At 43.3% G+C, this 17,574-nt stretch overlaps 1 protein-coding gene across 1 annotated transcript in view; it reads left to right on the forward strand.

The window, feature by feature from the left end:
- Positions 1-220: 220 nt before the first annotated feature.
- FAT3 (FAT atypical cadherin 3) overlaps positions 221-17,574 on the forward strand; it is a 354,360-nt gene continuing 337,006 nt past the window's right edge. The window contains exon 1 of the mRNA XM_026084321.1: positions 221-598. The gene's annotated coding sequence lies outside the window, so the exon portion shown is untranslated. The remainder of the gene's footprint in view (positions 599-17,574) is intronic.

Consider the following 17,574-nt stretch of genomic DNA (forward strand, 5'->3'; position numbering starts at 1 on the left):
TTAATTTTATTGTTTTCTTCTCCTTTCTGCAAAGCTGCAAAAGCTCTGCTTTGAAAACTGCTGCCCCAGAGTGCAGTTGCTTAGCTGTCCTGTCAGCATTGTTCTAATGCTCATTCCATATGTATGTCACATAGGAGCAGTACCCTCCTCCTCCTCCTCCTCTCCCCTTCCCCCAATCCATGCATTTGCCTTTTTTTTTTTTTCCTAAAGACTCATTATATTTTTTTTCCCAAGGAGCTYGCAAACAGGGAAATTCAAACTCAATGCTCCTGTGCTGTGCTTACTTATATAGCCAAGACCAGATTTCTCTTAGTAAAAGTGTTTGCTCTGTTCCTTCTTTTTCTTGCCCCCTCTTTCTCTTTTTCTTCCCTATAAACACAAAGGCTTTAAAAACCTAAGATCTGTAGTTCTTTTTGCTTTCTCTCGTTACCGTGACAGCATGTATCTCTGTTGCTGAAGAATGAAGCAGGCAGGCTGGAGTTTTTTTATGTTCAGTGCTTTGGGGACCACTAAAGAGAAGTCCGCAGAGAAATATGTACAGCAACTGTGCCAACTGAGTTTTTTATGCTTGTTATCTGTCACTTATTCTGACTAAAAGGTAAGGGATTCTATAATTTTTCCATTCAAAGTCTTTGTGTGTTGTTTGTGCAGTGTCATTTGATGTGTACAACTAATTGGTTCATGAGGGAGGTAGGTTATGAAGATTTTTGTCTTAAAGTATTATAGATATCCAGGCAAAGCTCTTGACATCCAGAGGGGGGAAAAAGAAAATCTCATTTCTTGKTTTTTTTTTTCCTTTTCATCTCAAATGGTTCCTCCTACTTGACTCAACACTGATTGAGATATAAAGCCAGGGCATTATCACCGCTGCTTCTCTTTTCTTGTCCTCTTTCTCTACCTAAGAAAYGCGCACAGTTTGTGTGTGCGTGCGTGCGCATGTGTGGGGTAAGGCATATACCCTCTTCCATAGGAAACACTTGGCAACATGTATGTTCGCTTCTCTTACTGTAACCAAACGTCTTCGAGCACTCTTTGCAAGGTAAGAATGTCTTAGTTCAGCACACTGCAGCTTATGCCTGTTTAAAATTATTACTTGGATTACAGTGCATTCTGTGGAAAGTTATTAGTTTCCACAGAGACCAGTTTAATTGGGGGATGTGAGTGCAGTGGTTCTGTTCTGTGCTTTACATACACTGCTTGGAGCAGAGGATGAAATGTTATTTTTTCTCTTAATTCTTGTGAAGGGCGAAGTTTACACTTTGTGTTAGGCATAACAAATGAAGTTAGAGCTGAAATTGATTAAAGCTGCAGAGAAGCATAGCCTTACAAGGCTCTTAAACTTCGCCCTTATGGTCACAAGACAGTTTATTAAAATATTTTTTTGCACTGCATTGTAATATGCAGCAATGCTAGTGGGAGGGGATCTTCTCCAACCAGAAGTAGCAGCAAATGTTGCCTGGACTGGATCATTATACCATTTGTGTGTTAGAAACCTGTTTAAATCCATAACCTTGGTGTGCACTGCTTTCTTCTGTGCTGTATGCATCTTTCAACAAGCTCTTAGTTCAAGAGGGCTTTGTTTTATGAAATGTGTTTTAGCTTTGCAGCCTGGAGAAGTGCACTCTCTGTAAACTGTCCCTTTAGCTGTGACACAGTCCCTTATTTTGGCATCTTGGAAGAGGGCAGATTTTTAAGACTTGTGTTGGCTGGTCTCTTAGGTATGCGTGTTTTGTCTTTCTTACTATCTGCTAGTTCTCTGCATTGAAAATGCATCTTTTTAAGTATGTTAATTTGTTATGCTTTAAAATGATCTGTGGCTGAGACAGCTGAGCAACCTCCTTTCCTAATCTTGCTTTACCCTGAAGATTGCTATGCTTATTTAAGTAACTAGAAATGCTACCAAATACCTAATGAGTTAAGTTTAGAAACAGTCTAAAAATCCAAGTGTGAAGGAAGAGAGAAAAGTCCTATCTGAAGGCATTAATTTCTTCCTTTACTGTAGCTGTTTATAATGTCATTTCAAAATCGGATATTTCCTAACACATGCTCTGTGACTGTATTTTCCCATGATTGTTGCTTTATATCAGCACTGAGAAAACAGTCATTTAGATAACAGGTTTCCATTGACATCCTTTTTATAATATAGAAAAGAAGAAGCAGTAATAAGTTAAATTGGCATCTGCTAATTATGCTGAATACAGATTGTGAGCTCTGCAAGTCGTCCCTTGCCTTAATGTTGTTAGCATATTTTAGCACTGGCAACCAAAGGAAGGAAACTTGAGTGTTCCTGCATTTTAAAAAAAGACGACTTGTGAAGAAATGTGAAGTTTTTTTGTGTTTGTATTCTGTTTTTGGAATGGGAGGGTATCACATGGAGTTTGGATGTGCTTGGCTAAATTGATTAAAGATCTTTGAGATATTGACTTCTGTTGTGATTACTAGAATTAATTCTGACCCATGGTGACAAAACCGTAATTGTCAGATATGAAAATTACTCCTTGGACAGCAAAAGTTTGAGTGTTTCTTAGACACCAAATAGCTAATTCTTTTGCACCTCTTGGAGAAATAGAAAAATAGTTTTGTTCTGAACTTAGCTGTGGTACTTCATACTAACTGGCAATTTTGCTCACCTAGTGTCAAAAATGGAAGTAATACAGCTCTCGGTGATGCTGAAGAACTCTGTTTCTGCCCAGATGTGCTAATTTGTTCCTTGTCCTTTTGCACAGTGCAACAAAATCCTTGCCTGGTTGTGGGGCTGAGCCAGAGCTCTGTAAATGTGGGAGCGCAGCTTCTGCTGACGGTGCCCAGGGACAAAACTGAGCCCTTCACACCGTTGGCAGCAGCAGCAGAAGCAGCCGTTTTGGTGGGTCAGCCACTAGAGGGGAGGCAAGAGCTGCGTTATGTTAATGTGGATTACCACTGAGCTCCAAATTTGACGATGTCTACATAGCAGTGTGCAGCGTGGGATGGCAATACCTGGCCTAATCTGGCTCCTCTGGAAGCTGGAAGCAATCCAGCTGCGGCAGCGCAGAGCGCAGCGTGGGCTAGCGCGGCTCCGCCGCCTCGAGGAGCTCCCTGCTTCTGGAGTAAACTGTGTCCAGTTCTCAAGGCACGCATTTCAAAATAATGTAAATACCTCTACACTGTGTCCGTGCTAGAGACCATGGTATCTGGCATGTAGAGCTCCCTGTGCGGGGCTCCGTGCAACCTCCCTCGTGCCCCGGGTTGGATGAGAAGGGATCCAGCCTTGGGCTTTAAGGTGGAGAGGTGGGACAGTTGGAGCCCTCGTCCTTCCTGCTCTGCTACCTGGGTGCTGGCATCCAAATTCGCTCTCATATCTTTAGGGTGGAGCTTTTTGCTGCGAACTTGAGAAAAATGGCAGGCTGTAAAAGTTTTTTGTGTGTTCCTTGCATCTGTAAATGACTACGTTATGCCTGTAGATTGCTTTAACTGGTAGTTGGGTTGGGATGGATGGTTTGCAGGCCTTGGCTCAAGACCTCAAGGGATAAGCCAAGTGTTAAAGAAAGCGCCTTTCACGACCTTGTTGTTTGTTTGAATCTTCTGAGTGGCCATATGCTAAAATTGTTACCAGATAATGAAGATTTGGCACTTTGATTTGCCTCACATAAGTCATTCTGTTGTCTTCTAGTAGGCAGATATTTTTCCGTAAAAGTGTCGTTCCTGGCAGATATTGTTGGCCTGCAGGGAGAAATGCAGGGCTCGCTGGAGAGGGAAGAAGCCCCCAACCAGCCATTCCTCCAGGTGAAGTTGAGGTTTCCTGGGGATGGGCACTGCAGGAATCGTGTACTTTGAATATTGGTGGGTTACAACAGTGCTGCTATCATTGCCCTCGTGTGAGCCTAATTTTTCTAGAAGTGGCTTCGGGGTCTTTTTAATAAGCATTATGATTTTGGCTTCGGTTTTGGGTTTTCTTAATGCCTCTTACATGTATGTGTGAAACGCGAAGCATATTTAATGAACAAATATTTCAAATGTTTCCAAATTAATTAAAAACAGTTCCACATCTGGAATAAATCCAGTACCTTTCATGGATGGCTTCAACTTCATGCTTTTTTCCTCTTGTGAGAAGCCCTGTGAATATCCGTGTGGATGCTTGTGAAARCCAGAGTTGCAGAATTCAGGCTTATTTTATGAAAGAGGCAGATCTGAAGCCTGCAGAGATCAATGAGATCTTGGCCTTTATTCCAGCAGACTTTGGATAAGACCTAATAATATATAAAATATAATATTATATGCCTATGCACAGTCAGATATTTTCAGAGTATTATATCTTGAGTGTAGCTGTTCAAGTCTTAATTAAAATGTATTGTTTATCGTGGTTTCAACTGCTGTTTAAATTCAAGTAGATTTCAGTGGGACTTGAATTAGGCACCATAAACAAGAAAGTGTTTTTATAATGAACTATTTTTCTGCTCCCTTCTCTGTCCCCAAAAGTAAATAAAATGATCAGATTTTTCTCTATGGGAATGTTGTGATTTAAACTGACACAACTAAGTGACCTAAAGATAGGCTTATTGCATRCATAAAAAATGCGGAGTTGGGTTGTTTGAACTGCATTAGCATTAGAATGAGAAACTGCATGGTGAGTTGGCCAAGGTGACCACGCAGAACTGGGGGGTGCTTGTTCTTTGGAAAGCCTCAGAGCTGGGAATTCTTTTCTGAGCCATAAATAAATAMATCTGTGTCCTGAGCAATTAATGAATACAGAAGTCTGGGCAACTTTAAGCTGTTTGGGATATTTAAAAAACCCATATGGTGCTTTTGTTAGTGTTGTTGGTTTCCATTTTTTCTTTTATTTCCATTTTTAAGGGTTTTTCTTTTTTCTTGACCTCCTTATTTTTGCTGAAAGATGCTGATAAGAATGTTTTTGCCAGTGCTGTGCTAGACATGAAACTGCTGTTAACTCCCACATCAAATTCAACATGTGCTGTGCCAAAATGCTGCCCCTGAAACTTTTCATCTTCCAGATACAGCTAAGGATCGCAGGCAGCTCAGTGCTTACACTACCTCATCTTTGGAGTCTCCTGTGGCAGCTAGTGCTAGTTGCTCCGGGGGCACCAAGAAAATTGTCTTGCTGTAATCGTACTGTGAATGCATACAGAGCCTTTCCAGGGGATCTCAGTGTGTTTTACAGACCAAAACTAATTAAACCTCACAACATCCACAGGAGGCAGATAAGCATGAATCACAAATAAGTAAGATGAAACACAGAGAGGTGAAGAGCTCAACTTTCTCATGGTAGTGAATGAATGAAGAGGAATTATAGGTGCCATGTAGCTTTGGAAACCAGGCTGCAGGTGACTTGCTGAGAGAGCTAGCCTTTTGGAGACTGCCTTCATGGAGGCAGTTAATATTTGCAGTCTTGCATCCAGCACTTGCCTTCTAGAAATAAAGGGAGTTCAGAGCCCCTCAGCTTCATGTTGCCTGTTGGGGAGTTCTCGGGAAATCTGCACAGCAAGTAGGATTTGGGGAGGTTGTCTGGCGCTCCCTTACTCTTCCCACACCATGCTCAGATGCCGAACTTCAGTTTTCTGAATTTAATGGCTTTGTCTGGGGTCCTACCTTCTAAGTGCCATTTTGCATTAAACAAAAGTGTCTGACAAGATGCATCAGTTCTCACAATGGCTAGCAGGTTTTGATCATTGCTGGGTTTTCACTTCATTGGCATAGGGTTTCTAATAATTTCAGCTCTGATGTGGCCTTTGAGATGGGAGTAATATTCTCAAGATTACTGCTGTGGTCAGTCTAGATCTTAGGCAAAAGAAAAAATAGTGCTGGAGAAGTGGGTGAACTTGGACCTACAGCAAAATGAAGTGGGAATGAGAAAGTTCATTCAACAGCTTCAAGTGTGCAACAATATCAGTATGAGCAGATTCCTTGAGAAAATCARAAGTTTTTAGCCTGTCTGGAAACCTGTTTATGAAATTATAGAAGGAATTTAAAGAAAGCAATTTAAAGAGAGAGCTAGGGAAACATCAGATAATTATGGTATTATAAACCAGACTTGCAGATATTAAGATACAATGCAGAAATTACAGTCAGGGCGTGCTGTACAAGTGGATGTTTTAGTAAAGATAGAGATAAAAGGAGTTGTGAGAGAAAGCTATGCTCTTAATTTCTGTAGCCTTTTAAGGAAAAGTCTGAGGCGTAGGAATCACCTAAGAAGGTTGATTGGGCCAGATCAGCTAGCACTGTGTGTGAAAGTGAGCCCAGAGCTTCAGAGGAGAAAGTACCAGACAGAAAGCAGCAAGGTGTTTTATAAGACGAAGCTGGTTTTAGTGGTGAGAAATGAGGATCAGCACCATCACTGATCCGGAAGAGGGGAAGTGTAAGGAAGGAGGCAGAATTCACTAATGATGTAAACATTTCTTAACTGWTGWGAAACCCCCTTTCCTCCCAAAGCAATGTGGGGTAGAAAGAGAAAGGCAGAGAAGTTGCCTTTAGATATGAATACAGAGGCAATGAGGCATTTAACATTACCTGTGGAAAAGGAGTAGAGTTTCTGAAAATTGGAGACAGGGCACCAAAGAAGYGGCATGAGGATGGCAGTGCCTTTTTGCCATACCACAGTGCTCGATAGCAGCAAAAAGAGCTGCAGGGTTTTACAACTGGACGTGTCTTTAGGTAGGAGCTGGGAGTTGGGTTATTCTGGCACTTGACTATCTGCTCCTGAGGAGTGTACTTATATAAAGGGCATTATAGATGTGGAAAGGAATGACCCCAAGGGAACTTCAGTTCTGCTCAGATATAAAGGTCAGAGAGAAAGATTGTAGGGGCATGTGGTGGAAGAAGTAGTCATTTTAAGGTATACACTCCTATAAAGCTGTGACACATACTGGAAGTGAATACCAGAGTTCAACAAGTCATGGCATCTGAGTGGAACTGCTTTATAGGCTGTGAATGTTGGGTGGAATAAGCTGCAACAGAAATCAGGAGAATAAATGAATGTTTGCTGAAAGTGAGTCTAAAAAACTAGGAATTTGGCTTGATGATCTATGGGCCAACACTGAAGAGCAGGAATCAGTTGTACATTGGCTTCTTTTCTTTAGACCTGTCTGTCTTCCTAGAAAACATTCCTGTGAGTGAAGTGTTGATACTGGAGCATAAATATGTGTCTTTAAATTAATTCYAATAATGTGGGCATATGTCAATTTATGCTAGTGTTTGGTGCCAATGAAATAGTTTTCAGACCCTTGAGCTCCAGAGAACAGTGGAAGGTTTCAGTATTTCTCCCGTTGTATAGCTCGCTGAGAAGTTGGAGCAAATGACAATCTCCGATTCATTTGTTACTGGTTATGCAGTTTAATTAATGCCCATCGTTAAAGACTTCTGAACTAATCYCAGGGAGGCGAATAACGACCCAGAGAAATCTGCCATGTGCTGCTTCATGCAGCAGCTCCGTAACAAGATGCTCAGAAGGYGCTGTTCATACAAGGCAGACAACAKGGTCCCATATTTAAAAGTGGCTTGTTAGCTTTTTGTTTTTCAGCTGTAGCATGGCTAAGCTGTCAGGGTGTCACACTACTGAGCTGGCCRGTCCCCTCTGGAACTGACATCCTTGGTGGTGATTTAGAAGGTACATTTATACAGTAGTCTCCGACTTCATTACTACAGTTTCCTTGGATACTGAGCATTTTGCATATCATTACAAAGGGGACATTAACGATGCTTGGTGGTTCTCATGGTTTTAATAAAGTTTTTCTTATGACTTGATTAGCGATTCTCTTGCCTTTAATTTTGTGTATCAAGGAGAAAAAAGGAAGTGATTTTTGTCAGCTCGTTTGCACAACTTCCTTTGAGCTGAGAGCAGGTTTCATTTCATAAAGTGTGGAAATCCCATGTGTTACTTGTGGAATTATGCTGCTGAATGGGTTTTAAATAAGACTTGAAGTGCTGCTATTCACTGCACCTTCAAGTTCATGCTGTTTGGGAACAACCTTACAATAGCAAAGAAAAAGCTGTTTAAATGCTGGGCAGTAAACAAAATTTGTCTGGGGTGTGCAAGCGTTTAAATACTTCATGAGTCTGTTTAAGACTCTGGCATTTTGATAGTATTCAGGACATTTCTTGAAGGTACTTTTTCCTCCTTACGCAGCATCTTGGGTGCCTAAGCTCCRGCTGTTGTTCAGCAAGCAGTGTAAGCTGCCGGGAACACGGGAAGGATCCCTCCCATCTGCCCCAGGCACCCGTTCCCATCTCGCGCCTCCCCTTTTGTTTGCAGCCGTACTGGTGATCCGGAAACTCAGTCCCACTGAGAGCAAAATCAACACCAAAARTGAGAAGAAAGGGATGAGCCCGGGATGGGCGCTTGGGTGGCCTCGGTGGCTTATCCCGCTGTGAAGTGGTCACCAGCCTGTGGCGTGAAGTGGCTGTGCCTCTAGATGCCGAAACATGGACGGTGTTTGGTTCGGTGTGCGGGGTTCCCTCAGCGCCGGCGGAGGTTTATACGACCCGTTCTGGGAATGAGCCGGGCTGCTGCGTTGATGCCCTGGGCTTTGCGTCATGTCGCCGGCGCCGCAGGCGAGCAGGAACCGCGCGGAGCCCTTAGCGCTGCAGCACCTGCGCGGAGCCCCCTCGCTGGAAGCGGTGCATTTACCTGCACTGGAGGAACGTTACACAAACGTCTGTTTGGGAACAATATTTTTACGTGTCAAAAAAGAATTAGTGCTTTAGCGTTCTTGGAGACCACGGTGGGCCTCAAAATATCCCCTGGACACAGCAGAGCAACGAGGATTTAAACTCTGAAACGGCCAAACTGACACAAGCTATGTACTTGCATGAAGCGCAAGTTCAAGTTGGGCGCAAATGAAACACACCGTATGTGTGTGTAGGCATGAACGCTTGCACTGGAAATGCGGCCGCTTACTGAAAGGGGCTTATAAGTTTGAATCAGTTGTTCTGAGTGTTAAAAGAACTACGTTACGTTCCTACCAATATTTTCTATTCAGACAAACCATATATTGCATAGTTCATTTAATAAAATCCTTATTCCAGAAACCACTGAATAGAGTTTAATACAGTAGCATTTGGACGTAAATTCTAGGGATACATGTAAGACGGATCTTTTGCAGTCTGCTCAATTTTATTGCAGTTCTCCTCATAGTGACTTTCATATGCCAAAAGCCATCAAGAGCCTTTTCTTATGAAAGAAATATAGAAATTTCATATATCCGCAATCATTTTCCCCTTATCCGTAATAGTGGGTTTCGAAAGTGAGAAATGCTTGCTTTTCTTTTTCCCTTCTGTATGGATTTTTAATATCGCTAGKTTTGTTTTAGTAAGCTGATAAATTGCTGTTTCATAACTCTTACTTTTTTGTTCTTTACTTTCATTTAAAAAATAAAAAGAATCATATATTGCAGCCTCATTTCAGGCAAAATTATTCCTGATGATCTTGATTTTTGTCCTGAAGCTTTCTGACAAAGCTTCTTTTTTTTTTTTTTTTTTTTTTAAACTTTTCTGGAGATTTCAGGGGTCGGAGAGAAAGGGCAGGTGACCACCAATCTGCATGTAGAAGAATTTGAGCAAAAAAGAACAGGCTGCAAGCAGCACCTTGATACGTGAAACTCCATTTCCAATTTAGTTTTAAATTCAGCAGCAACTAGCCTTCACTGGGCGTGAGCTAACAGCTAATATTTAGGCTGGAGTCATTTAATTTCAGGGAATTTCAGGTGACCATTTTTCCCTGGCATAATTAAAAAAATAAAAAAAAAAAGTGGAAAAACGGTAAGCTATGGCTACACGGTGAATTTTTGTTTGTGTGGGTTAGGGGAAGGGGAAGTATCCACGTGCCTTTGGGCAGTGGCAGTGGCAGTGCCCCGCAGGACACCTCCGGCATCAGGGAGCGGCGTGACTGGCTGGACGGGGGAAACACTTAACGCAGGAAGGCCAAAAACCCGAGGAGGCCCGGCGAGAGCTCTGGTGCGGTGATGCGGGGTGCCGGCACCGCTTCGTTGCCTCCCGCTCCCGAAGAGAGGGGGCGAAGCCGGCGGCCGGCCGCGTTCCCAGGACGGGCAGCGACGGCGCGGGGAGGTGCGAGCTGCCCCGCTCGTTTCGGCGGGGGAAATCGCTGTTGGCGGTTTCTCCGCTTGTCAAAGCGTGTGAGGGGGCGGGAGGACCCTGTTGGGAAGATTTATGTGCTGAGCCCGCTGCGCGGGGGSAGCCGGAGCGGCACTGCCGCCGCGAGGACGAGCTCCGGCGTGGCGTGGTGTGGCGTGGCTCCTCCGTGCCAGAAGTCGAGGCTGAGGAGCCAACGGGGAGCCGGGGCTAAGGGGAGCGAGGCCATGGAAGCCCGGTCAGAGGGACCGTGCTGACCGCGTCGTGCACACCTGGGTAATGCTCCGCGAGCGGTGTTTGCGCGTGGGGTTTGCTGCCGGTCCAGGGTTTGAGAGTCTGTGCAGTCTGACCATTGGCTGCAGATGGTCCCGACTCCAGGACCCTGTCGCTGCTTTTTTTTTTTTTTTTTTTTAAATCCCTATCTTACTGCTTTTCTCATGATCTCCAATTCACTTTTCAATATCCAGCTGTAATTTGGAGGCTGGACACAAACAACAGCTGAACTGGGAATAAATGGTGAGATTTGAATAGCAGCCGCTGCAGCGAGGTCAGGAGAAAGTAATGGCGTGATGCGCTGTTTTGCAGTTTTTGCCCCGTAATGCCGGCGAGCATTGCTCGGCAGTGAAACCTGGGTGCCCTGAACGGTGCGGGTGCCGGAGCGCGCCGTAGGGAGGCAGCGTCACCTGGCCGATGGAGCGCATCGGTGGGCGCCCACAGGGCCTTGAGCAAGTGGCTTAAACTGTTTGTGCCTCTTTGCCCGTCTGAAAATAGGATGAGTGATTTGGTTTCCAGAGAGGAGTGAAAACTAGGGAACTCAAGGGCAGTATCTTCAAAAGGGAGATAGGTGTGGCAGAGTTGAGGCTTTCCTGAAAGACGGTGGATGTAGGTGCTTTAGCAATTTCTTCTGTTTGTGCTAATAGGTACAAGGTACCTATTATAAGGTACAATAGGAGGTAGACAGCAGTCTGCTCTGGAATAATTACTGTTTCCCAGCGTGGCAAATTGTGAGACTTTGCATGCGGTCTGTGGTGCTTAACTTGTTTAAAAAGCTTTTCAAGGAGAAAGGACAGATTGCAGCTCTGTAACGCTGTTTCTGCTAGTTTTCCATGAAGGACTCCTGTTGACATTTGAGGGAATTACATGTTTCTCAAAAAGCATGAAGCTCTGCTAATGAAGATGGCTAAAAGGAAAGGAAAAAAAAAAGATTTTGTATGTTTTTGACATATGAATCTGGCTCATAAATGCAGTGATACTCTTGCTGAGGTTCTGCCTCTAATGCCAAATAATTTAAAGGGACTTTTCCAAGGTGATTGTCTCAAGTCTGAATTAAGAGAGATTTTATTTAATCTAGCATATGGTGATTGCCATGAAGATATTTTCAACAGATACTGTACAGTGCTGTCTGTCATTCTACAGGACCTAAATAACTGCTGGACTGTAGATAACTCTGTGGCTAGATGAATGCTTATGAGTAACCTCTGTTCTGGCACAGAAATAATGGCTTGTTTGTTCTTCCATTTGAAATTGCAGTGTGTTTTTATGTTTCTAATTTACATTTTTAGCACTGTTTCTGATATTCTTCAGTGTTCTGGAAATGTTCTTCAAACTCAGTGTTTATTTTGGAATGTTGGTTTTTCCAGCAAACAAATATATGATTAGCAATTAATGGTTTTGCTAAAAATAAACAAAAGCAAATGGCTCAGCTTTAAATAGCGATCTCTGCTCTTTTTTCTTTTAATCGGGGCATGCCTGCAAAGCTGGACTTTTCCAACATGCMTCAGGCTTTGAGGGACTCTCGTCTGTGGGCACTGAACTGGCTGAGTGGGAAAGATGAAGCCACCATGGTTTGAGTTAATGTTGTGTTAGCTAAAAAGTGGTTATCATCTCGAATATCCATGCCTGGGTTGACCACTGGGAGGGGACAGAAACATTCATGGATTCCGTATATATAACATGTTTGGATTTGGTGGGAATTTCATTGTGCAGAAGGTTTTGGGTATTGTGCCTTTGCCTTGGTAGCCAACTGCCAGGATGCGGATACCTGGTGGAGACTGCACAGTGGATGCTTTTGTGCAGTGAATGCTGATCTGTCGGAGCACCATCAGCGCTGCATTGTGTGCATCAAAAATAGTATATTATATTACTCCATTCAAAATAATTGGATTCAGTACCTTTCATAGATTCAGGTATTTCTAATGCAGACAACAGTCCTAGGCCAGTTTTGATGGAAAACTTTGTTCCTTGCAATGCTTTGGCCTTAACATGTGGGCTGGAAATGAAATTTGTGGGTTTCTGGCCTAACTTTGTTCAGTTTAAGGCTAACTCCATGCACTTTCTTATTTCACTCGCAGCATCTGCGGGGTGAATTCCACTTATCATGTGAGTGATGTGGCTGACCTGATATATCTGCGTGTTGCTTCCTCCTTGCGTAGGTTAACCAATTTCCATTGCCTAAGCTGGGTGTAATTTTAAAAAGTAATAAGAGTAGCCTTTTGTCTAAACACTGCCTATTTAAATAATTGTGCATTCCCTCTGAATTTCTGCACAGAAAGATTTAGCAAACAGCGACTGTATTCACCAATGATTGTTTCTCTTTGTTGTCTTTGTGTGAAGAATTGTGGGCTTAGGGCTGGTGTGAGTTTTCAGAGGCTAATTTATTAGAGGGCCGGCTGGAGGCAGGTTTGGGGGAGTTGTGTTTCAGAGGATGATTGCTCAGGAGTTTCTGAAAGTTGGGCCTGTGCAGACTTCTCAAGTTGGTTGCTCCAGAAATGAGGGCAGCTTTACGTGACGTCTGCTGCGGAGTAGCAGGTGTCAGCGCCTTGCAGAGTCTTTCCCTGTTGCAAGAAAAATCAGCACTACTGAATCTAGGTTTCGTTCTCAAATCTCGAACTTGCTGAGCATCTCAGTCAAAATATTTGCTCCCTATGCTTCAAGCCTGATCTCTCTCTCTCACTATTTGTCACAGCCTTCTCAAAGAGCAGTGGCATCACAAAACCAATAATCTTGCTTCTAGACTCAAGAAAGAAAATTCTTTATTCTCTGGGATCATAAAATTTAACTATATCTGAAATGGTTGGTGCGTTTATTTTTTCCTTGACTCCACTATGTGTCAGCGATTTCCTCCCCTTCCTGTAGCCAGATACAGATGTGCAAGAATAAGTGAATTTGGGTCCTCTGATACTCCAGGAGCTCATGACCTTCTGTCTTTCCCTCCTCAATTCAGAAACTTATAATGGCTGCAAACGAGGCTGTTTCCCCAGTTGCAGAAGTGGATCATGTAGCTCGTCACTAGCCCTGAGCTATCTGTTCACCCTTCAGTTTAGATTTTCCTCATATATCTTTATGCACCCTTATCCTCCTTTCACCTACCCGGTCTGAGATGGGGACAAAAGCTTCAGTAGTGCCCATGTCCCTGCCATGGCCACTTCTGCTCTTCAAGGCCCAGATGAGTTTTTCCCCATGACGTTAGGTGGCAAAGGATGCAGGAAGGAGAAGGAGCAGGTTGCTGGAGTAGCGTGGAGCACTGGGACCTTGGACGTGGGCAGCCAGAGGGAGAGGCCTTTCCTATCAATGCTTGCGGTGGGCCACCGTTTTCTCAGAGTGCTTTGAGTGTTGCTCCTGCATGAACTGGACACCGCCATTTTATGATAAAAAAAAACAGAGTATTGGCAACCCTGAGAAAACTTTTGGAGAATGAGCCTGGCGTGCCATGGGCAAGTCTATGCCTCTCCACCTCTTTTTGTGTATGTTGTAAATGATACTGTGTTGGCTCAGGGAACAGCTCGCTAGGTACCGCTTGCAGGCCCATGATGTTCATCTCACCTGCTAGGATTCTTGCTCTGTCTCTGCTTCTCCCTCTCCTGGCTTTCCCTTCTTGTTCTCCCAACTCCAGCCTTACCAACTGTTTCATCTCCAAAACCCCTCCAGCTGGGACCACCTCTCTGCCTATCCATGAGGAGATCCTCATGGGACAAACCTGGAGCTGGGCTTATTCCAAGGTCCAGCGTGGAATAAAATGCTTTATTGCTTAGTCCACTATGTAGAATCCTTGCTGGAGTACCATTACTTTGACCATTTTGCTTAACGTATTGTGTTCTTTTCTTCTGATCTCCGTTTTAGGTTGTGTTTTTCATATGGGGCTGTCATTCTGGCAGGGAGCTTTTGCATAGTCATCTCTCTTTCTATTAACCTTCTCTTGCCTGCATATAAAGGTCTGGACCATCTGAGCTTCCCTACCTCCACAAATTCAGCAACTGAGGTAGATATTCTTGATGAAGTAGGTATTATTTCCTCTGAGAGTAGCAGTTTGCCCCTGCTTCATACACCTATATACCTATTATGGCCCTGGAAACAGTAGCTGTAAATCTCAATGACTTCTTTCTTACTATAAACCAAACTGAATAGTTTATACAAAGACTGTGCAAGCTGTCAGGAGGAATATGTGCAGTATCCAGAACACAGAGCAGACCATCCGAAACAGCTAGCAGCACCTAGAGCTAGAGGGAGTGGGTTTAACGGCAAACTACAGCGAAAGGCAGTTGTGACTCTCTCATGTCATACCACAGTGCGAACTGAGCTTTGCATGAGGCAGATGGAAGATGCTTTTTCAGCTGTAGAGCTGTGTGCCTGCCACGTTCGCATCAGTGCTGAGTCCACCATGGTCATAAGGCATGCATTGGTGCTTATGCCATTGCTCTTTGTGCTGGCCCTGCTGCATTTCACTGGGCATTGTAAGAGGTGGAGGTCAGATTGCTCTATGATTTTGTATAAAGGACTGCCTGATTTTAATTGTATTTATCACTTGCATTGTAGTAAGGGTAACATTTTCAAAGAGCCCAGCTGAATTACCCTGCATAAATCCCACTTAAGACCCAATTTATGCAGCTAGTGGGTGCTTAGTCATAGGGTGCAGTTCTGCCCGCCTGTTCTCACCAGCACGCAGCTCTTCGCAGCTGTGGAGCTCTCCACATGTGTAAGCGAAGGCTCTTGCCCCAGTATTGAGTTTTGCAAGAACTGGTGGATTCTGGGGTTCAGAATTAATGGGTGGTAAAGGGAGACTGGGGAAGGACCAGCAGTGACAGAAACGGGACTAAGCAGTCCTGGATTTCTTACACTTGCATTATACCTAGAAAGAGCTTTCAGGTCAGGACTTCCTGTGTGGAATCAAAGTATTTTTATGAGACAAACTTAAACAAGAAAAAAAAAAATACTGTAAAGCCAAATAAACAAGAAGTAGTGTCCTTAAATATGTTTTATAAGGAAGCAGGTAGCCCCCAGGAAAATAACTGGCTCATTTTGAAGCTGCCCAAAAGCTTCCCCATTTTACAGTGATTAAGAGGAAGGAGCCTGGGGGCACTGGAGGTACACAAAGCATGAAAACTGTATATCATTCTTTGTTTCCATCAGGGTGGACCACCAAGGGACAAGCTCAAATCCCTTGTAAGGTTGCTCCCTGGAATTCCCTTTTGACAGATCTCACATGGCGGCAAATTATTCCTCCCCTCTCCCCCCCCTGCCCTTTCCCCAAGCCATGTTTCATCCTCGAGGGGGAAGGGAGAGTCTGAGCGCCCCTCTGCACCAGCTCCCCGGGTCTGCCTGCCTCCTGTTTGCAACTGGAAGCGTTTGCTGATGAACTGATACTTGGCAAAAATTGGTGGTGTATGGAAAAATCCCCGGCACCTGCTAGCAAAACAAAGTTATTCATAACATACGTCTGGGTGGCTAAATCTTCACTTCCTAGGGACAGCCTGGAATTACACTTGCTCCATGCTGAGTGGCCTTTCTCCCATGTGAAATTATATGCAGGCAGCAGGAGGATTTGCAGCTTTAAAGAAGGTTAGAATTTATGCTGCTGTCTGTTGCAAAGGGTTACTCTTCAGAAATGGTCATTTTGTCTTCATCTTCTCTTTTGGGGATAAACATATCACAATATAATTGTATATATCAGAAATCTTATCTTTTTGTTTGTCGGGGAGCAGGTAGCCCCATGAATATGTCCCCTCAGGGAGTAAATTTATTATCGGCATCTGCCAGACTTTTTCCTCCCTCCTGCTTAGAGTTGAACATGAGTTTTTAATACATCCCAGTGTGGCACAAATTTTGATTCTGAATTTTTATTTCTTTTCCTAGCCAGTAAATTGCTCCTAAGCCTTTCCTAGCTGTGTAAATTCTTGTGGATTATATTTGAGTGCAGTGCAAAGATGATGTCTGACTAGAGGAAGTGCCATTTTAACGTGCTTTTCTCCTTCTCATTGGACAACTTTCTAATGATACTAACTATGTAAAGGGGGGAGAGTATAATGACTGTCTCTAGTCCATTGCAGTGGTTTGCTCAGGCAGAAGTCTTGGTCTTTAAACTCCTTGATCAATATGGTCCATGTGCTTTAAATAGAAATTTCCATGAGTTCTGGTGATGCACAAAGGAAGAGATGCCTTCCAGGAGAGGGCAGTGATGTACACAGGCTCTGACCTCCTTCTTGCAATATCAAGGACAAATTGTGAAAGAGGTCTTTTTCTATCACTGGTGCAGCTTGATTAAAGAATTAAGTAAGTGACAGCTACAAAACAATCAACTATGCTTCTTAATACTCATTGCACTTTTTTTTGTTGTTGTTGAAATGCAGATACTTGTGACCCAGCCATGCAAAAGATTCTGTGTGGGCAGATTGCTGTTGCTGATAGAAAATCACGCTGAGAATATGAGGCTCCGTTCAGGTGAATGGATTTGCTTGGGTGACAAGCTTGCAGGATTGGTATCTTGATGATGCCATTAGAATAGACAGACTACTGAAGATGTTGACATTGAGTGATAAGAAGGAGTTATTTGTAAGACTGAGGTCACTTCCAGCAAAATCAAGAGCTGCTATTCCTCCTGTAGATGCATTGTTTCACTATATACTATTTAGACTTCATATGCATATGAAAGTAATGTTCTTCTGTCTCCTAAAAAGGGCCTTTACATTCCCAAGTATACTTCTTTTTGCTGTGAAACTACCAATTTAATGAGTGTAATTTAATGGAATTTAAATAAGTATCTTTTGAATGGGAATTCTGACACCCTTAGCCTGTCCTGAGAAAGGAGTAGTGTTTCCAAATGTAGTATTTCTCCATGCCAGGTGGTCACCATTCCCGTCCTGTCTGAGTAGGCATCCTGCCTTTTTCAGGTTCTCAGGGGAAAATACAAATCAGGTTAAAAACCTTTAAGCCAGACAAAACCTAGGTACATGCACACCTCAACTCTCAAAAATTTGTTATCTGAAGTTGAGACTGGTATTTTTCCTCCCAGTACACTGAAGCCCCAAGGATCCTTTAAACAAGAGCTGTATTGGGTTCTTTCTTTTGGTAAAGATGGAAGTTGAAGCATGGATTATTATTTTTTTTAATCTCTTCTCTTTCAAAGGCGTTGAAGAAATTCTTAAATACTTTTAATATATTAGCTAGTGACATCACCTAAGTTACTTTACCCAACAGTTGCCTGGAAGAGTTCCTTTCTCAGAG

The sequence above is a fragment of the Apteryx rowi genome, unplaced genomic scaffold (assembly GCF_003343035.1).
Source record: "Apteryx rowi isolate R43461 unplaced genomic scaffold, aptRow1 scaffold_636, whole genome shotgun sequence".
Lineage (NCBI taxonomy): Eukaryota > Metazoa > Chordata > Aves > Apterygiformes > Apterygidae > Apteryx > Apteryx rowi.